The sequence below is a fragment of the Balaenoptera borealis genome, assembly GCF_965194805.1.
Source record: "Balaenoptera borealis genome assembly, chromosome: 3".
Classification (NCBI taxonomy): Eukaryota; Metazoa; Chordata; class Mammalia; order Artiodactyla; family Balaenopteridae; genus Balaenoptera; species Balaenoptera borealis.
In genome coordinates this window covers 160,548,901-160,571,307 of record NC_138866.1, presented here as the reverse complement: position 1 = coordinate 160,571,307, position 22,407 = coordinate 160,548,901, and the positions used below count along the sequence as shown (strand labels likewise).

The 22,407-nt window shown below is 43.5% G+C and overlaps 1 pseudogene across 1 annotated transcript in view; it reads right to left on the bottom strand.

The window, feature by feature from the left end:
• Positions 1–19,880, bottom strand: part of LOC309625880 (solute carrier family 25 member 36 pseudogene) — a 53,518-nt pseudogene extending 33,638 nt beyond the window's left edge. Inside the window, exon 1 of the transcript in view lies at positions 19,733–19,880. The product of the transcript in view is annotated as a solute carrier family 25 member 36 pseudogene (transcript). The remainder of the gene's footprint in view (positions 1–19,732) is intronic.
• Between the last annotated feature and the right edge of the window lie 2,527 nt (positions 19,881–22,407).

Sequence of the window (22,407 nt, the reverse complement as noted above, 5' to 3'; positions counted from 1 at the left end):
CATGATCTTTGAATGGAACCATAGGCTTCATGAGCCAGGCCTTCTATGTCCAAAGAGTAACTGCAAAAATCTACTCACTTCGTTGCATCCTAGGGGGAAAAATTCCCACCTAGACACTTTCAAAGGAAAACCGAAAGAGTTGAAGATGCAGAACATGGCACAGATAAACCAACACAACAAGCCTTCATTCATTCATTCAACAATCATTAATGGTGCTCCTAGGTTTTCTAGGAGAGATAAAGGTAAGCCTGGAACATACCCTGTTACAGGGAATCTGACATGGTGGTGAAAAGGTCACTTTCAAGCTAAAAAAATGAATGAAGACGGCTGCTTTTAGGCTAAAATTGTCACTGCCTCCAAATTTGGAGGCTAAACTCTCTGTGAAGTGCTGAACTGATTCAATTTGCCCTACAGACATTTTGCAAAGTCTCAAAGGTAGTACTTGATAGCAAAGCCCAAGTACGAAGAATTTGCCTTTCCACCCTGCAGTTCTTCATCCTCTAACTAAAACCTAAGACCAGGCAGTATGGCCAACGTGGGCATTCAGCTCCTGTTGAACGACAGTCTTCAGCCTAGGTAATCTGCATGTCCCTTCACAATAATTATTTTGTCTGTGTGCATTTTCTTATGAGCTACAGAATGTTTGTTTAATCATCATCATCAACATAGTTGACTAAAAATTACATTGAAAATGCAAATACCATTGAACATTATCATTCTCATTGTTCAAAGCAGCTTTCTCTGGTCAGCTGAGTGCCATGTGGTTTTTAATACAACCTGTGATTAACATGAACTCAAACCTCGAAGCACATTTTGTTCTGTCTCTTGCATCTAACATTATGAGGATTTACTGTTCAGGTTAGAGAACTGTGGAAATAAATAATAATGCTAATGTACTTTTCCTCTGGACACGTCCCATGGCAGCTATGGATCGGGTATGAGGACAACTGATTACCCAGCACGTGCTCGAAGAAATGGATAAGATGATGCCGCTAATTAAATGTGAGGATGCTTTAGGAAACCCCAAGAGGACAAAAAGAAATTCTCTTTTGTTTGACTGTTTCTGTCTCTGCTCTCAGGGGTAAAGAGATTTCTGTCCCCAAATAATAACAGCTTTAATTATTGCCTTATTTTTAATTTTCAAAGGTTTCAGTGGAGTTAAAAACTCTGTATAATATGTCTGTTTTTGTTTCGTTTTGTTTTTGTCAAGGAGAGTCAAAAAGTGTCAGCTGGACAAAGGTTCAAATTCTACCCTGTTCTAGATTTCCTTCTTAACTGTATTCCACCTAGAGTTTCTGGGTAAGAGGGTTTTTTCATGTCCTGGGGGTGAGGGTGTAAATTGGTTTGGAGGGCTGGGAAAAATATGCTTCAAAATTTAAAACACACACAGCCTTGACCCTGGAATTTAGGAAGGTAGGGATTTAACCCCAGAAAAAAATGAGCCAGGTATGCAAAGATGCATGTCCAAAGAGCTCATGAAATTTGGAAAACTTTAAAATAATTTGTAATACAATTATATATGGAGTGCTGATGAAGGGTTTGGTTCGTGCACAGAAGGGCATGAAGTGTGACAGGTTCACGGGCAGCTTGAGGACTGGGCCGATCTATTGATGGTTGTTTGTCTCTTGAGGCAGAGCCCAAGTCTCCTTGCAAGAAGTTGGAAAAAGACATTAACTAGAGAGTACAAGGGTCAGCCCAGGATGGCGGGGGCAGGTTGAGTGGAAAAGGAGCCTGGGTAGCTCTGAAACACTGGGAGGGACCATGTGAAAAGTCAGGTGGAGGAGGAGCTGGAACTTAATAAGAGAGCGAAAGCTTAAAAGGAAATGTGCTCCTTTCCCATTTCTGCTCATTCTGAGCCTCTAACCTAGATGCCATTTTGTCCTCATTTCTGTTTTGTTTGTTTTTCTCTTAAAAACCTTTGCCTTCTGCATTTAGCTTTACCATCCTACAACCCCATCTTTCACTAGTTAGAAAACATTCTCGTGAAGATTTGATAGCTGTCCACACTTTCAGGTCTGCCCTGAGGTTTAGCAAAGCATGAAATGGGCTGAGATACTTCTATCTGCCTCGTGCTGACTGTGTACCTCCCTTAATTTCCTCAGTGACTGACAAGGCTGAGATGAAGAAGACAGTCCCTTCTTAATGGGGCCTGAGCTCCCATCCTCATTTCATTCCAGACAGGACCCTGCCCTGGCCTGGGAAACAGGCTCTGGGTTTTGAGTACAAACCAGTGAAAAAGTGTATAACCTATTTTCCCTTTGAAACCCCCCAAATATGTTTGGCCAGTCTACAGGCCACATCAGTGTGAGTGTGAGTGTGACAGTGTGTGTGTGGTTCTTAATTTAGGAAAGTGGTGATAGAGAGTGTGGATTCCTGGCTTAAGTCACCTCTACAGCTTGGTGGGAACTTTCTGAGAACCAAACAAGGGGGGCACCTGGGTCCACAGGCCAAGTCATATGATCTCCATTTGCATCTAAAAGAACAGCGAGAACCCACTTCAGGGAGATGGGTCCCTCGGGACACTTTCAGCGGATTTCCACATTCCCTCATCTCCTTTTTGGGGAACATGGGAAATCACCTTCATTTCAACTTCTTTCTGCCAACAGAGAACCACAGTCTTTGCTAGCTCCATTCGTGTTTTCTGTGGGAGCATCTAGATCATCCTTTCTTTATTGTTTCTCTGCCATTTATTGTTTCGAGGTTAATCTGCAGACCAGCACTTCTGTCATATAGAATTGCTTCAGATTAATTAAGGAGAAATGAGTAGTTCTGAAAGGATCACACAGGACATTGCATAAACCAGCCAATGATCAAATGTCTATGGCTTTCAATGCAGAACTGAAAGAGGTGTCACAGATCACCCAGTTTAACTCCTTTGTTTTACAAATGAGGAAACCTACATGGGGAAGAAAATGCAGTTTACCTAAGGTCACAGAGAACCAGAGCTTGGATGATCTGACTCCTGTTCAGAGGTGTTTCTCCAAGAAAGCACTGATTGAAACTGTAAAGGAGCCTCGTTTAGACCTATGGAAATGTACTGGGTTTCCATCTGGTCGGCCGGTTGGTCATTCAACCAGTAAATGTTACTGAGCACCTTCCACCAACGCCAGGTCCTGGGGATGGAGCGGTGACTACAAATTCTGTGGCACCAGTCCACTAGGGATTATGAACCTTAAGTAAATATTTACCAGCGTAGTGAGTGCTAAGGGGAGAAAGCACGGAGTCTTAAGGGCATATATACATGGGAGCAAGGCTAAAGATTCCACAACTCTCTTTTCATGTTTGACTCAAGCCTCCAAATCAAGTTTGAACCAGAGCTATGTTTATTTTCAAGGCGGATGCAGCCTTTTGCACGAAGTATGCTGGGAGAGCCTATGTAATTTATCTGACACATGGCCTTTCTGAGATAGTACGGTGATGGCCCTTTGGTCAAAGAAGAAACTGAGGTTAAGAAACTTTAAATGATTTTTCCTTTAAATGATTTGGCGGTGCAAGAAGAGTGAATGTTGTGTAAGTGGGAAACAGAGGCAGTTTCCTGTGGCCGGGGTGGAGGGTCCAAAGCAGGGAGATGCAGGAATGTGTTGTTTTAGAACTGGGGACCACCTCCTCTTGGGAAATGATGGGTAGGGCCAGCCTTAGGTAAGATGGTGGGGACGTAAGCTCTGTCTTCCGAGGTCCCCCACTCCCCATGCAGCGGGTCAAGTGCTTTATGCCACAGCTCCCCTTTGGAGTGGAGTCTTCGTGCCCATCCCCTTACACCTCTATCCCTCACCTCCTTCCTTCACTTTCACTCCTGGGAGAATGGCCCTAACCAGAGAGAGGCTATCTAGGGTCAGGAACTGGGGAATGTGGGGTGACAAGGCATTGACACTTTCCCAGAATCAGCCTTGGTTTTAGGTAACTTTAAAAAAAATTATTAGTATTTTTCCAGCTTTATTGAGGTATAGTTGACAATTAAAAATTGTATATATTTAAGTGTACAACTTGATGTTTTGATATGTATATACATTATAAAATATTCACCACAATCAAACTAATTAACATTTCCATCACCTCACATAGTTACTATTTGTGTATTTGTGTGGTGAGAACATTTAAGAGCTACTCTTTTAACAAATTTCAAGTATACAATTATGGTATTATTAACTATTGTCATTTTGTTGCGCATTAGATCTGGGGAACTTAGTTATCTTGTGTTACTGGAATGCTGGATGGTAGTTTTTTTCTTCCCAGTTTTTTTCTATTGCGGTAAAAATGCACATAACATAAAATTTACCATCTTAGCCATTTTTGAGTGCACAGTTCAGTGTGTTAAATGCAATCATTTAATTGTGCTACCATCACCACCACCTGTCTCCCATAATTCTTTTCACTGTGTAAAACTGAAACTCTATACCCATGAAACAATAACCCTTGAGGGCTGTTTTGAACAGGAAATACAGGACTTATAACGAACCTGTGATGGCTTGTTTGCATCTTTAAAAGAAACTTAAAAGCTTTTGCACAACAAAGGAAACCATAAACAAGATGAAAAGACAACCCTCAGAATGGGAGAAAATATTTGCAAATGAAGCAACTGACAAAGGATTTATCTCCAAAATATACAAGCATCGCATGCAGCTCAATACCGAAAAAAACAAACAACCCAATCCAAAAAATGGGCAGAAGACCTAAATAGACATTTCTCTAAAGAAGATATACAGATTGCCAACAAACACATGAAAGGATGCTCAACATCACTAATCATTAGAGAAAAGCAAATCAAAACTACAATGTGGTGTCACCTCACACCAGTCAGAATGGCCATCATCAAAAATTCTACAATCAATCAATGCTGGAGAGGGTGTGGAGAAAAGGGAACCGTCTTGCACTGTTGGTGAGAATGTAAATTGATACAGCCACTATGGAGAACAGTATGGAGGTTCCTTAAAAAACTGAAAATAGAACTACCATACGACCCAGCAATCCCACTACTGGGCATATACACCGAGAAAACCATAATTCAAAAAGAGTCATGTACCACAATGTTCATCGCAGCTCTATTTACAATAGCCAGGACATGGAAGCAACCTAAGTGTCCATCGACAGATGAATGGATAAAGAAGATGTGGCACATATATACAATGGAATATTACTCAGCCATAAAAAGAAATGAAATTGAGTTATTTGTAGTGAGATGGATGGACCTAGAGTCTGTCCTACAGAGTGAAGTAAGTCAGAAAGAGAAAAGCAAAGACCGTATGCTAACACATATATATGGAATCTAAAAAAACCAAAAAAAGTGGTTCTGAAGAACCTAGAGGCAGGACAGGAATAAAGACGCAGACGTAGAGAATGGACTTGAGGACACGGGGAGGGGGAAGGGTAAGCTGGGATGAAGTGAGAGAGTGGCATGAACATATATACACTACCAAATGTAAAATAGATAGCTAGTGGGAAGCAGCCACATAGCACAGGGAGATCAGCTCTGTGCTTTGTGTCCACCTCGAGGGGTGGGATAGAGAGGATGGGAGGGAGACACAAGAGGGAGGGGATATGGGGATATATGTATATGTATAGCTGATTCACTTTGTTATACAGCAGAAACTAACACACCATTGTAAAACAATTATACTCTAATAAAGATGTTAAAAAAAAAAGAAGAAAAAAAAGAAACTAACAATACAAGAAGCAACATTCTTGCCTCCGCCCCTAAGCTTCCCAGAACCACATCAAGGTTTCTGCTCTCGTTTTTGCTTCTCAATTATTCTTGACTAGTGACATTTATTCCTGATTGTTGACATTTATTGAATACCCACTATGTACTGTCCTCAATGCTTTTTTTTTTTTTTTTTTATAGCTACTTTTATTTTATTTATTTATTTATTTATTTTTTGGCTGTATTGGGTCTTCGGTTCGTGCGAGGGCTTTCTCTAGTTGCGGCAAGCGGGGGCCACTCTTCATCGCGGTGCGGGGACCGCTCTTCATCGCGGTGCGCGGGCCTTTCACTATCGCGGCCCCTCCCGTTGCGGGGCACAGGCTCCAGACGCGCAGGCTCAGTAGTTGTGGCTCACGGGCCCAGCTGCTCCGTGGCATGTGGGATCTTCCCAGACCAGGGCTCGAACCCGTGTCCCCTGCATTAGCAGGCAGATTCTCAACCACTGCGCCACCAGGGAAGCCCCCTCAATGCTTTTAATATCAGAATTATCCCCAGGAAAAAAATGGTAGAGAAGATGTTAGTGGCATTTTTATTTTCCAACAATGCATGGTGCAGCCTTGTAGAAATGATAAAATACATAAATGAGAAGGGTATGGACCCCTGTTGGGTAATTCTCATTTCACAAAGATAAGAAGCTAAAACCCTGTGTTATTTGAATAGCTGTCTCCATAAGTCTCAGTCCCTTCGTGGTTTAGTTAAGATGGATGTGGTGTTAACACCAGTATTTGGTGTTAGTGGGGCACAACCTTCTTTTTTTGTTTGTTTGTTTTTTGCCATTCAAATACTTTGCCATTTTTAAACTGGGTTGTTTGTCTTCTTATGGTTACGTTGTAAGAGTTCTTTATATATTCTGGATACTTGACCCTCATCAGATATATTATTTGCAAATATTTACTCCCTTTCTGTGGGTTGCCTTTTCACTTCTTATTTGTCCAGAGATTCTTCTGTTTGGGGCTCCTCAAGGATCACAGGAGTCATGATGCTCTATCATCATCACACCGTCAGGATTAGCTTTTGGAACAAATTGTGGTAAAGGGAGTTGTGAAAGAAGAGCAGGGGGACCTAGGAGGCACACGCAGAGCATTGTGGATGTCAGGCTACAGGGATACCTTCCTAGAATCACGGGGAATTACCACTGGATTTGGGTTCCCACTTGGATGTAAAACTGGATCCTTAGAATGCTAAATATAATATCAAGGAAGGAGAAAATAGAACCCCCCCCAAAGAAAAAAGACCAGAAGAATCATTTGGGGAAACAATTTGGACATTTGAAACTGTAGCAATTGAGTTATTTGTATTTACTATGTGCTTAACCCTGGGGAATAGAGAGGAAAAGACAGGGACCCCATCTGAGTCCAACAATTCAAATGCTAAGCCTATCTGGAAACACCCTCACAGATGCACCCAGAAAAAATGTGTAATCTGGGTGCCTTGTGGCCAGTCAAGTTCACATTAAAATTAATCATCACATAGACCTGTCATAGTTGTCATCATAACCATCACCACCACCACCACCAACATCACCACCACCACCACCATCATCACCAGCATCACCACCACCACCACCACCACCACCATCACCACCATCATCACCACCACCACCACCATCATCACCAGCATCATCACCACCACCATCACCAGCATCACCACCATCATCACCATCACCACCATCATCACCAGCATCACCATCATCATCACCATCAACACCACCATCACCATCACCATCATTATCATCATCATCATCATCATCATTATCTATGCTTAACTCAACTCTGTCCTTTTTTCTACACTTTTAAAACTGCTGGAGAGAAGCTCACCAGAGGATACTATATTATTTTACAGACCTGAAGGAGAGAAACAGATCTATGTGAGTAGGGAATAGAAAATGACCTATTCATAAATTTTTACTTTTCTTGACAACCCTAATTATTTGTTTAAACTAACATCTTCATTCTTTTGGAGTCCTCAGTCCTTCAGCGAATAATAATGTGCTTGAATTTCCATAAGCACATTTAGACATTACACCTTTGAGGCTCAGGCAATATTTTTATACGCTCTTAGCTATAATCAAAGCATGGGGATTACTTAAGCTAACAGGTGATGATCCATCGCAATAGAAATGCAAACAGAACTTTAATTCATCATTTTGTTAATGGTTCTTCCCTGGTACATTCCTCAGCCTCCACTCCATCTTTTGCCCTAATAAATATGCTGTATTGTTTTATGACCTCTCTTCCGAGTGTTAATATAAGGAGAGAGTTATTACGGACTGTATTACACAGACACATGACAGAAAGAAGGACTTGCTGGAGAATATGTTTTCCTATCACTGTATAAGTCTTCCAGCTGGATTAATGCCAGTTCTTTCTCCCATTCTCAGCCCAAATCCCTTCCTCTGGCACTCTCAATTTCCTTTCATGTTCAGAATGAATCCCATGTTCATATGTTTATGCCCTGAATTAGCAAACCAGCATTCTCTTCCAAATGAATGCCCTTAATGTCAACATAAGAGAAATAAGACAAAATGGCAAGGCAAGATCCTTTACTTAAACCACGTTGTAGCCAAGATGGAAACTAAAACCATAAGCTTAGTCTGCACAGTAATCACATAAGCATAGATGTTTGTCCAGGAGTGACATTTACCCTGAAGCATAGTGAATTTAGGCTAAGACCTGCTTTAATGTTTTGACTTTTCTTTCTCTGCCATCTGATATTGTTGTATGTGTGAATGTATTAGTCAGCTTAGGCTGCCATAACAAAGTACCCCAGACTGGGTGCTTAAACCACAAACATTTATTGTCTTATAGTTCTGGAGACTAAAAGTCTGAGTTTAAGGTGCTGGCAGGGTTGGTTTCTTCTGAAGCTTCTCTCCTTGGCTTGTACATTGCCATCTTCACATGGTCCTTCCTCTGCACTTGTCTGTGTCTTAATCTCCTTATATGCACGAGGGTCCACCCATTTTCCTCATTTTAAATTAATTACCTCGTTAAAGACCCTTTCTCCAAATACAGTAACATTCTGAGGTACAGGTGGTTAGGACTTCAACATAGGAATTTTGAGGGGGACACAGTTCAGACCATAACAATGCAGCTGGTGCCTGTTTACCCAGAGGAACACAAAGTTTGGGGAAATTTTTTCAAAAATTTCTTTTATTGAAGTATAGCTGATTTACAATGTTGTGTTAATTTCTGCTGTACAGCAAAGTGATTCAGTTATACATATATATATTCTTATATTCTTTTCCATTATGGTGTATCACAGGATATTGAATATAGTTCCCTGTGCTATATAGTAGGACCTTGTTGTTTATCCATCCTATATATAATAGTTTGCATCTGCTAATCCCAAACTCCCAATCCATCCCTTCCCCACCCAGGTTGGGGAGATTTCTGAAAGGAGAGGAGAATTACATAAGCGATGTAGCATAATCTGTTAATTAGAAACTTCATTGTACCTATGAAGTGAACGCTTATGGCTGTCATGGTCTTAGAAATAAAGGTAGCTTTCATAGAGATAAATTTGACATAGATTTATAAAATTCCTAGCTGGCTAATGCAGGAAATAGATTAGATTTACGTACCCAGAATTTTAGAATTTCGGAGATTTAGGATCTCCTGTATAGCCTTTCTTCAGCAGCACCTCCTACTGGGGGCTGTTAAGTACTGTCAATCTAGAGCAAGTGAGGAGGGAGAGCTGAGTTCTGGGAGCTGCCTCTGTGCGACGCCATCTTTAAATGCCGGGAGCTCACTAGTGGTGGTTCTCAGAGGCAGGCAGTATCCTAGGTCCCCGATGCTGTGGACTCTGTGCAAGGGGGCAGAGGGGAGCAGGAAAAGTAAAGGCAACAGAGAAAGGAAAGGAAAGAAGAGGGGCTACAGACCTCTGCGTTTTGGAATGCTGCCCGACATTCATTGGATCAGCCAGCATCTCTACAAATTATCCAGTTCCATCTGATGGGGCATTTTTCTTTCCTAACCTGCAGAGAAAAATAAGTATTTTTTGGTAGAACCATAGGTGGAATTGACTCTTCAGAAATTGCCATTAGCAACATCTCAGCCAGGTGGCTACTATTCAACAAAGTAAAGAACCCTCGAGTGAGGGCACCACTACCCAGCTCCCACATCTGGGCTGCGGTTTGAGGGGCAGGCAGGGAGGACTGTTGTCACCTTGCATCTCAGCATGCGCCTAGCACACAGTAGGGGTTCATGACACATCTGTTGAACTGACCTTTTTGAGCTGCACTTCGGTTTACCCAGTAATGATGGGTGGGAGAAAAGCTCGCTCCCATTTGGTGGTGAGAGTAGACGCCGGGGAGAGTCTTAGACTAAACGCAGGGGCTGCTGTGAAGCAGGCTGTCCTTCACCCCCTCCCCCCCCGCCCCCCCCCCCCCCCGCGGTTGCCTTCTCCTTCCCACCACAAAATGTTTTTACGGGGATTAAATAGGCTAATTGGAGGCAGAGGAAGTAACCCAACCAGAATCCCACCACACTACAATCGCGTTTGCCTCTCCGAGCTGGACTCATGCAAATGTGACCTCCTACAGACAGAGGTCGAATTATAAAGGACTGGGCTCGTGGAATCCTCAGTTTCTGGTTTTCCATGTGGGGGAGAAATCAGAGCTGGTCACAGTCCCAGTTTGTGCGTTTTCACACTAAATCCAACTGGCCGCACAGCACGACCACAGGAGAGCGATGAGAAGGAGAGAGGTCAGGGTTCAAACGAAGTCACCGGAGTTTTGCCTTGAGATTGTTCGCCTTTGCTGAATTTTAAATATTCAGATTCCCCCTGCCTGGGTCGATGAAGAGTGACTTTCAACTGTAGGAGGTGAAAGCAGCGTCACAGAGAGAGCGGAAAAACAATGTATCCATTTACCGGCCAAGTTGCCCTCCCCTCCCCTCCCCCAGGCGGGCACAGTCAAGCTGTAACCAGTGGTTCCGGAGAAAGATGTTTTTCCCCCGTCTTTTTCAGGGAATGACAAATACTATTTACTAAAGAAAAAAAAAAAGGAGCTGGTGTCCTTACCACAAAATAACAATGTTGTAGCTCACCCAAACCGTAGGCTCCACATTTTATAAACCCCGCACACTGCCTTCCCCAGCGTTGACTTATTATGTTCCTTGCAGAGAGCACCAACTCTGAATGTATTAATGATTCATGCCTGCCTTGGCAGGACATAATGTATACTAATCACACGGAACCAGGGTACAAGAGCACTTGAAATGCATTTGTCCCGTTAATAGTTTGACTTAATCTGATATTTCATTGGGTCACCGACCTTTTTCATTGTAGGTAATGCACAGAGGAAAATGTATGGCTGACACCCTGGTGAATCAACAGAGGGCTTTCTGGTTACCAAGCAACCTGCCCCTTAAGCTTTACCTCTGCATCATTCTGCCAAGACTTCTGCTTCTCTCAGCTGATGAACTTAAGTGTGGTTCTGCGAGTTCATGTGTGTGTGTGTGTGTGTGTGTGTGTGTGTGTGTGTGTCTTTGGGGGAGGGGAGGCACCGCAGGCACAGAGTAGCTCATTTATGCCGCTTTTTATAGGTATTAGGCAATAAGCTCCCATAATAAACAACCACGCCAGAGTTAATACTCAATAAACAGTATGGTTTATACGCAATTAGGGACCCAAATCTCAAAATAAGACAGTTCTGCAGAATGAGAGCATCTACCCTAACAATGCTTAGTGAGACATGTGGCTTGTTAAAAGTGTCATCATTCTGCTTTGAAAAGCAATGAACAGCTTGGTGTATTTACGTCTGCCAAGCATGGAGTTTCTTAATCAAATGCGAGCACAATCAAAGAGCCACTTCTCAGCTTTACGTAGCCAACCTCTGTTTACCCAGAAAGCACGGTCGAAAATAAAAGGATAGATTGATGTTCTCTCCTGTTTGTTTATCAACCTGGGAGTCCGTGGAAGACATCAAGATGAGTCAGACCAATGCATTTTGTCAGGTTTTCAAAGAAAGCCAGCTACTCTATTTTGCCAATGTCTTTGTATTTCTTAGTAACTTTGTAGGTTAAAAAATAACCCCTCTGTTTTCCAGCTCCTTCTTTAAATTGCAGTAGGTGATTGGAAAGACAACACGTATTTGCTGTGTCTTGTCTTTTATGACAATAAACACAAGTGCGTGGTCCTCATTCTCTGCAGCTGGGATCGTTTTGAGGTATTTTGAGATATTTTACAAGAGAATTCAAAATTCAGCTACAGATTTCCTTGGCCCACTGTCTTGGAGGCTAATGAAGCATATTTTTAAATACATTATTAAATGATGTAAGCTTTCAATGCCAGGCAGAGGTGCGGGGAAACTGGGCAGAGATAGATGTGCTTCCTTGCTGGGACTCCCCATCCAAGATGGATTTATAATCATTTCCTTTTAAAGCACCATGAAACGAGTGCATCACAGATCAATGCTGGCCTTCAAAAATCACATATTGACTCTCTTATCCAAAAATCGAATAATTTTTTAAAATTAAGGAAATGTACAAGAAAGGAAGAAAGGTGTAGTGTGCACTTAGGTCGTTGGCCATGTCAAATTAAACACCGAATGTGAAACTCGGGTTCACCTTTCTCCTGTTCTCACCAGCTTTAGCCGTTTCTGAATGTTGCTCTAGGAAGCTCTCTGCTGAAATTCTGGCGTTTTAGGACTTGACCCCTTTCTATCCAGCTGAATATGAGGGTAGTAAAACATAAAATGTGTTCTTACTTGTCAGCTTTAGAGACTCTGATTTCACCTGTAAAATTATCACATTGAATGGATCATCTTTGGTGTTTTCCGCCTGGCGATTACCACGTCACTGAACTCTGAATAATTTTCGTAAGTTATATGTAGGTTTAAGGTAGAGAAATCAATATCAGGAAAAGCAATAAATAAGAAAAAAAAAGAGGTCTAGGAACTTTGACAGGCAAGTGTAAATATGCAGACTGAAAACCAAACTTCAAAGGAAGCTAGTTTTAGAAAAACTTCCAAGCAAAACTTTTGGGACATTAAATTAATTCTCATAACCAGGATGAATGATAAATTAACTCTCATTTATCAAGTATAGGCTGGGGAAATTCTGTTTCCCTCCAGTGGGGTATTTAAGAGGCCACTATACCAACATGACATCAACCTCCACCTGGAAAAGTACAATTAGTCCCGAGCCCATGAATGTGTGTGTTTTATTCATATCACCAGCATTTTCTGTTCTGTTGCACGCTCCCCGTCCCAGACCTTATTCTCTGGGGTGCTTCTAATGGTCCTTGCCTTCACTCTGCCCAACTTTTCTGTACCCACTTCCTAATTCTGAACATGGAAGGTGAGGAGTATCTCATCTTCCGTGATGAGAATCCCTCAACTCATCACACCAACTGTGAAGGAGTATCCCTTAGCGTCCAGAGAGAAGAAGACGCTCATAGAATCTTAAGGACGTATTCAGCAATGTAATATTTCCTCTTCCTTCAGCAGAGTTTAGAGTTTGAAGAAATCTGGAACTCTGCCTGTAGAATGGACTGCCCCATTCACATCCTCTTTACAGCTCCTTGTGAATGTGGCCGTTTATACAAAATTCCCCAGTTAAAAATGAATTCCTCTGTCAGGAGTTATGTCAAGGGCATGGGGGGGTTTCCATTAAGCCCTAGTCAGCCACTAGCTGTAACTAAGCAGAGCTAGTTTTCCCCAGTATACGGAGCTGGTGGATTCTGAGTGATTATTATGAGGGGTGGAGAGAGGTATCCAGAGAGAGATGGTTCTCCTTGGTCGAGGAGGGAATGAGGTTAAATGCACAACATGTAAAAGAAGCAAGGACTTGAAAACGGAGAGGGGGCAATGCCGAATGCAATGCGCTCACCAAACATGTCTCCCTAGAGTTTGTGTGCTGGCCAGCTCCCCGCTTCCAGAATAGGCGAAGTGAAGTTAGGATGGTCCTGTGTTCTCTCCTCCCTAACTTCCCTTTCCTTATAACTAGTTTAGTCACAGCAGGTGCTGATAGCAAGGTTGATCGAAGGAGCAGCACAGTAAATATTGACTGTGGCATTGAGGAAGTCCATATTTACCTCAAGGGACAATATTCACTGAAACATGAAGTTGATATTTTGAGGAAGGTGTCAGATGCATCTTAATTTCGCTCCCTAGAAGTAGCTGGAAATAGTTCTTTAACGGGTAGGTTTCCTTAGCTTTGCTGTTTTCCATTTATATTCATGGTTTAAAGAGTAGAGGAATGGAGAGGTTGGCGAGATGGCATTGTGACTTTTTTATTTTTGGAAAGACAAAGAGACTCACTATTATGCCTCAGAAACACCTCTGTCTTTTAATTTTAATTAAAAAAAAAAATCATGGACTGGGACTTCGCCTTCCATGTGATGAACAGAGAACATGTGGGACAAGCAGGAGGGACTCGCTGGGAATGGAACTGTGTCTGTGACAGAGCTTTTCAGAGCTCAGGCAGCCGGAGCCCATTTTATTCTCACCAGCAGTGATGTTCATTGATTTTCCATCCACTTCCTTTAAGTGTAGCTTTCCTTCCCCTGATTAATTATGAAACCATTGAATAAAAAGCAATATCAAAAAGAGTTTGTTAAAAAGGAAACTCCCTTGCAGTCCACAGTTTCATATAAATGGCATAGCGGCGCTCTTTCGGAGAAAATGGTGCTTCAGATCTTCACGGACTTCAGCTCTGAAGCACCGACAGCTGCTGATTTGGGGCCCAGCTCTGCCCAGGGCTGTTTCAGGACCAGGGACGCAGCACAGACAGCAGCTGCGGTAGATGACAGTTGCCCACATTGCCCAGACAGCGTTCCAGGCTCTCTGCGAAGCCATCTTTTCTTCTTAAAATCAGTTCCTTTGTGGCCAGTGGTGTCCTTGGCAGTCAGCAAAACCTCCTATTTCACAGTCACTGATAACTTTTTAAAAGCAAGCATAAATGCTGGAGAGAGTGTGGAGAGAAGGGAACCCTCCTACACTATTGGTGGGAATGTAAATTGGTGCAGCCACTGTGGAGAACAGTATGGAGGTTCCTTAAAAAACCTAAAAATAGAGCTACCATACAATCTTGCAATCCCACTCTTGGGCATATATCCAGAGAAAACCATAATTTGGAAAGATACATGCACACCAATGTTCACTGCAGCACTATTCACAATAGCCAAGGGCTTCCCTGGTGGCGCAGTGGTTGAGAATCTGTCTGCCAATGCAGGCGACACGGGTTCGAGCCCTGGTCTGGGAAGATACCACATGCCGCGGAGCAACCGGGCCCGTGAGCCACAATTACTGAGCCTGCGCGTCTGGAGCCTGTGCTCTGCAACAAAAGAGGCTGCGATAGTGAGAGGCCTGCGCACCATGATGAAGAGTGGCCCCCGCTTGCCGCAACTAGAGAAAGCCCTCGCACAGAAACAAAGACCCAACACAGCCAAAAATAAATTAATTAATTAATTAAAAAAAAACAAAAAACAAAAAAAAAACAATAGCCAAGACATGGACACAACCTAAATGTCCATCGACGGATGAATGGATAAAGAAGATGTGGTACATGTATAAAATGGAATATTACTCAGCCATAAAAAAGAACAAAATAATGCCATTTGCAGCAACATGGATGCAACTACAGATTATCATACTAAGCACAGTAAGTCAGACAGAGAAAGACAAATATTATTTGATATCACTTATATGTGGAATCTAAAAAAAAAAAAAGATACAGATGAACTTATTATAAAACAGAAACAGACTCACAGACTTTGGAAACAAACCTATGGTGACCAAAGGGGAAAGGTGTGGAGGAGGGATATTAGGAGTTTGGGATTAATTTATACACGCTACTATATATAAAAGATAATCAACAAGGAACTACCTACTGTATAGCACAGGGAACTCTTCTCAATATTCTGTAATAACCTATATGGGAAAAGAATCTGAAAAAAAATGGATATGTGTATATGTATAACTGCATCACTTTGCTATACACCAGAAACTAACACAACACTGTAAATCCACTATACTCCAATATAAAATAAAAACTAAATGAAAAAAAATAAAAAATTAAATGAAAAAATAAATAAAACTAAAAAGCAAGCACCACCCTGTGACAAATTCATATTCAGTAGGACTGAGTGACAAATCATTTCTCCCCGAGAGCAGGTTTTGCTGGAGGAGAGGGGTAAGCTGGGGCGGGGGGTGGGCACGTGCTTTGGGCACCTACAGTAAGGCTGGAAAAGGTTCCTAGAGGCAAAGGTACAGGGGACCGAACTTCTGGAAGTGCCAAGACCAGCTTCACTGAGAGTCATTGCAAACACGTTCTGAGCAATGATTGTGCTTCAGACTCTGGTTAAGGAGTTCACATGGGTTATCATGCCCATTTCACAGATGGGGGAATGGAGGCAGAGCAAGTGCATATCTTGCCCAGAGTAACAAGGCTCATGCTTGTAGCTCAGCTGTGTCTCGGTTGCTCCCTGGGGAAGGTGGAACAATTCAGATCTCATTTCATTCTTGTTGACCCACATGGGGTGCAGCCCTGCGCTGAGGACTTGAGTACAAATGGACAAACAGACAGGCTTCACAATTCAGGAGAGCTGGTGTCACATGGTTGATTCCCAACTTGCCTGTTTTCTTCCTTCTTTTCCTCCCTGTCTCCTCCCGCATTCATGCTCTCAACTCTCCATGTTGGGGACGGATCCGGACCACTTCTCTCTGGGTTTTTGTTCATGTCAGATTTGAGTCCAACCTTTGTGCTTTCTTCTAAGCTTGGGGGAATTTGGATTTATCCTCGGGTGGCAAAAGCTAGGGGAGAAGTCTAGAATTGGCCCCAGCTCCTGGTATCCTTCCTGGAAACGCTGTCCCAGCAGGGGGCTTCATTTGCGTCTTGGAGTTGGGAAGCTCTAGGCAGGGCATGCCCTAGGACAGGCATGGGAAGAAGAATGTGGCGAGGGCAATAGCATTAAACAGGACTCATTCAACAAAAAAAACCTCTCCACCTGCTGCCGGCGGGTCAGAATTTGCAGTTCCAGGAGTGGTCTTGTGAGATTTCCTCTCCACTTATTTATTTCTCGAATAAGACTTCCCTCCTTGTACCCTCGCAGTGGGGAGGGTGGCCCCACCCTTCCGTAATGATTTATAAGGGCAAAGCAGTCTGGGTGATTCCAGAGGCTTCTACCAGTTTCATGAATACCAAAGGGAAAAACCATACTCTCAGACTTTCAAATGCAGGAGGAGAAAGCTAGTGCCAGGAGAGCATCAGTGCACATTTTTCTTCCCTGTTGGCAGAGCTGCTAAAGACACAGATGATCCCAGAGGAAAATTCTGTGTTAAGAATCCTCTGGCACACACCTCGCGGACAGGGGTGTGATGTCCCAATCACCGTTTGAAAACTGGGGCAGATTGAAAGGCCCTTGTTAGGACCGTCACGACTGAGTCTCTTCCCCTTGTTTTCTGCTCCCAGGACACTTGTGACTCTGGTTTGCTGACCTGCTGGGCACAAGGCTTTATGCTCAGCATGCAAAACATGCAAAACATTCCTACAGATATTATGCCTGTTTGATGCGTAAAAAGAAAACAGATAGAAAAACTTAAAAATTAAGTTGCAACCCAAATGTACATCAAGGGATGAGTGAATATACAAAACGTGGTAAATGTATGCAACGGAATATTACTGAGTCTTAAAAGAGAAGGGAATTCCCTTCTAGTTATGGCAGTGCTTCTGAGACCCAGTCTGTGAGCTTATTTACTGATTTCAGCTTTCCATCAAAGGAACTTGGGGGCCTGAATTCAGAAGAACTGGGTCATGTGTATCTCCTCCTATATAGGCCCTCCCTTCCTTTTTAACAACCCTTGCCCATTTTCTGATGGGAAAACCAAGCAATTCAGAGTTGAGCCGTTCTCCCTTCTCTTGGCCAATAGTTGACATCATATTAATTTTCGTTAGGCAGCAGACCTGTTTATTTCCAGTCCGTTTTGTCCCTTGACATTTATTTTTTCTAATGTGCCTTCTATTTTTTTGTTCTTGGCATTTTTCATGAACCTGAGTTCCTCCTGGCCCATAGACTTTGGACACTACTCTGAGAAGTTGGTTTTTCTGGTGAATTCTTCATGCAGTGGTTATGTGTGAGCTAATAACCCTTCCTTTACCTCCTGAGCAGTGGTGCTCTTAGCAAGTTGGGTGGAGACGGTTAAACTCCAGGCTTGGTCAAGTGAGCGTGTGATGTTGTCCTGGTAGTTGAGGTCTCCCTGGCATTGCTGATCAGTGTCTCTAGGCTGGTGTTTGAGTCTAGATTTGGGGAGCACTTCCCCAAGTCCGTAGAGCTGTAACTTTGGCTTGATCACCACATACTGACCAATGAAGTCCTTAGCTGGGAACCCTAAGGGACCTGATGGTAGCCATGATAATGCAGCAATGAGTCTTCATGTGAACTGGGGACAGTTTAAAAATATCAGACTATAAGCCATAGAGCATTTTAGAAAGTAACTACAGCACCATTACGAAGAAAGATGGACGTGATGGTGGGTGATAAATTCTAATCACCTGATAGTCACCCAGCCCTTGGTGGAACTCCTAAAACAGGAACACTGTTATGAGCCGGAAATCAATATGCTGTGAAGCTTAGTTGACACCAAAATCTATGGAGGAAAAACAAATAAGCAAACAAACAAATATTAGCTCCAGCAGAGGGACAGATGTGGAAACAGAGAAATCCTAGGAAGACTTATTGTTTGACCCAACGGTTGGCTGTCTGCACAGAAACTCTACCTGATGGGCTGGGAATGGGCCCTCTTCTTCCAGACATTTCTTCAGAAGGCAGCACCGCCAAGTAATCTGTATCATGGAATTATTTTTAATTCTAATAGTAAAATTCTCCTGCTTGACTTCTTAGCTGAGCCTATAATGTTATAATGAATCTATTGCAAATTCTCTTGGGTATAAATAAATTAATAATATTATGATAGACACAACATGGCCTGATTGCAGAAGAGAATCTATTTGTATACTATTTCGAAACTAAGTTTCATTTTCATCCAGGTAATGCATGGACATCATTGAAGGAATCGAATATCTGTAGTTCTGAGAGGCTCATATTGAAAAATGGCTTGTGGGAGGGTACATGAGAGGCAGAGCAGGACCCAAGGATCCGAGTGCAAGGGCTTTCATTGGCAGGTGATTCCAGGTAGGGAGCTGGGAAGAGGCGGGGAAGGAAGCCAGTCCCAGGAGGGAGCGTTAATGAACAGGGCGATGCTGTGTGTGCAGCTGGAGCTTAACCTCACTGGGCAGCCCTGGGGGATGATGTGGACCCACCCAAAGGAAGGAGTTGGAATATTCCTCTTCCAATCCCCATCCATCGTTTGTCTGAAGGTCACGGGGGGGGGGGGGGAGGGGGGAGGGGGCGGGTGTCACACCCTTGGCAATTCTGTCCCGTCCCAATGCAGGCTGAGCGCAGCCAGAGAGAGCCCTTAGGTGAAAAGTCCAGGGACTTGCAGAATTAAACCACCAACACATGCAGGAAAAGGGAGCTTGGGAGGTGGGGGGCACGTGGGCGGGTGCTGGGACACAGCTCTGCCCTGCCCTCATCTTCCTCCCACACAACACCCCCACCAGGGGAAGCCCCTCTCAAGGTTTGAGTTTTTCTGCTGTTTGCCTCTATATTCCAAATTACATACTTATACTACCATTCATTAATTTATAACTTCAAATATTATCTATTGACTTTTTAAAATAACATTTGAGGCTTTAGTTCTCTTGTATCATCGGCAGCCTGACTTTCCTTCATCCTTTCTACCTTCTCAGGAGTGAAATATGTATATATATATATATATTTATATACATGTCAAATTTTGGTTATGTCAGTCAATTAACTAACACTATGTAAGGATTTTCACAAATGAGTCAATTTAGAATAGTTTGATTACATTTCCTATCTTCACCACTTTTTTGTTATTCTTGGAATTATTGCCTCATTTTTCCATTTGCTTAGGTTTTTTATGTACTTATCACTAACTCTTTCCAGATGCTCTAACACATCCGTCAAATGCCTACTAATAATCTTGCCAAATGCTCAAACACAGTTCCGAACAATCTGTCCGGTCCATTCTGCTGTCCATGCCTTCCACCTGCCCCACCGAGGCAAGCTCCCCACCCTGGTCCAGTTTGCTTTCGAAGCCTGGACAGAGCTGAAGCCTGGACTTTCCTGTGCTGTCGTCCTGGGGTCCTGTTTCCTCCATCCCGTGCTTTTCTCTTTCTTTACTCAGTCCCGCATTGAGATGGGCTATGTCCTTGCTGAGAAAGGTCCTAAAAGGTGATGGTGATGGTGATGATTGTGACAGTGATGATGGTAACAAGGGACAGGTGTGTTCCCTGCACGCCTGCCGAGAACAGTTTCCGCCTGGCTGCAGGTGTCTGGGAGCAAAATGACCCAAGCTGGAGTCCTAAAGTTCAGGGTGGAGTTTTCACTTAATCCTTTCATTTTCAGCCTAATACTGCTGTCTGCTCTGCCTAGTGCCCCCAAGTCCAGAGCACCTTCAACTGAATATATTCAGACAGTGACCCTCTTGTCTCCTGCTGGGGCGAGGGGAGGGGTGGTCACCTGGCTGCAGGGGTGAGGTGAGCAGTACTGAGGGCGCGTGCAAGGGCACCAGGTGCAGACCCTGAAACAGGTCTTACTCTTTTCAGCATGTGGTTAACCCCCAGCTTCCCGGTTAGAACACTCCCTCTCAACAGTCCTGTAAGGAGAAGTGTGTCACTCCTCATAAATGGCTCCAGTTTGCAGGCACTTACCTGTCTGCTCTGCCAATCCCTGTACCCCCTCCTGTCTGCTGTGTCTTCCGAAAAATGTATCGCTATTTCTTGTTCCCCGTGACACCTATTTACAATCTCCTATTCCTTCAAATGAAAGCCATTGCCATTTCTTTCCTTCCACTTGAGCAGGGGTAGGTTGGGCAGAGAGGAAAACACGTGTGACCAGTCCTGTGTGTTCAAACATACTCTTCTGATACCCCTAGGAAGGGTCTGGATCAGAGATCGTTGCCCTGTTATTGGCTGGCTGCAACCGTGGATGAGTAGACGGTGCAGCAAGAGTTCTTTTGAGCTAATGAATCAAAAAGAAAAAGATGTCACTTCTTTTTTAGGACAGTTTAATAAGAAGATATAAACAGAGCTGCTGGAATGTGATGTCAGCTCTGCACCATACACCCCATAGCTTGCCTGGAATTGCTGAGAAATGGGGCTGCAGGGACAAGGGGGTCCACTCAGGACACCAGGCGGCAGGTCCGCCGAGTGTCTAGGGGAGGGCAGTGTGCCTGTCTGCTCTACTTTCTGCCCACTCTTCTCAGGTACCTGCGATTTCTCCTGCATCGCATCAGCCACTGGACGTGACTTGGCCTGGGTTTGCTTTTACCTTGTATCTTGCAAACGCTGTTCCATGGAGGTTCAGACCTGATTCAATTTCACCTTGATTTTCTTTTTTTTAATAGTAATCTTTTATTTATTTATTTATTTTTATATTTATTTATGGCTGTGTTGGGTCTTCGTTTCTGCGCGAGGGCTTTCTCTAGTTGCGGCAAGAGGGGGCCACTCCTCATCGCGGTGCGCGGGCCTCTCACTATCGCGGCCTCTCTTGTTGTGGAGCACAGGCTCCAGACGCGCAGGCTCAGTAGTTGTGGCTCACGGGCCTAGTTGCTCCGTGGCATGTGGGATCTTCCCAGACCAGGGCTCGAACCCGTGTCCCCTGCATTGGCAGGCAGACTCTCAACCACTGCGCCACCAGGGAAACCCTCACCTTGATTTTTTTAAAGCAGGATTTTCTGCTTTGATCTACTATATAATACTTACAACTGTTGCCCTGCACTCACAAAGCTGCGCCTTTCTCCTACTTTCTTAGACTGGATGCCCGAAGTTCTTTGCGATGACTGAGGACAAGACTGGACGAGCTGGCAGGAACAGGGTTCTGATCTGGGGCTTGATTATTGGCATCATTGCTACTAGGATCACAGCTTTGTCTGTTTCCCTCAAGCCTCCCGTCCTCCGGCCAATACACTTGACCTTGGATGGGGGTTCCATTGCCTAAACTGGGATGTAACTTATGTACGGTGAAACATACAGATCCTAAGCATACAACTCAGTGAGTGTTGACCACTGCCTATACCCATATGACTGATACCCTGTCCAAGAATATTTCTTCATCTGTTTAATACTCTTACTGCAAAAGGGTCCTGCTCCGCTCAACCTTGAGACTTGAATCTGGACATTGAAGTATTTCATAGAGTCGGAAAAGCTGAAAATAGAAAGGTCAAGCGTGCTTGAAGACTTGCATTTGTGAATCTGCATTTTTCAAGTACTTTTGGGAAAACGCAAGCTTCAAATATATCTAGTCCTCCCTTCTAACGACATACACCAAAATCTGGTCCCCGAGCCTTGCTCGCATATGGAAACCTCATCAGAGCAATTACTAGGTATGCATTTTAGAAATAGCACTCCTAGAGTCATGTATCAATGGGACTGTAAAAGGTGGAGCTACCCCGCAACAGTACTCTGCATTTTAGCAAGTCATATATCATTCTACACTTCTTCTCATCTCCAATCTGGAGTCCCTGACATTTCACTGATTTATTTTTGTTCTATCAGCAGGTGCTGTCATTTTACCTTAGAGACATCTCCTGGAGTCCCGTATTTATTCTCATTACCTTGTCCTTCGTCACATCTCAGATGGGTCAGGGCAATAATCTACTGTCCAGGCTCCCATTTAAATGTGTA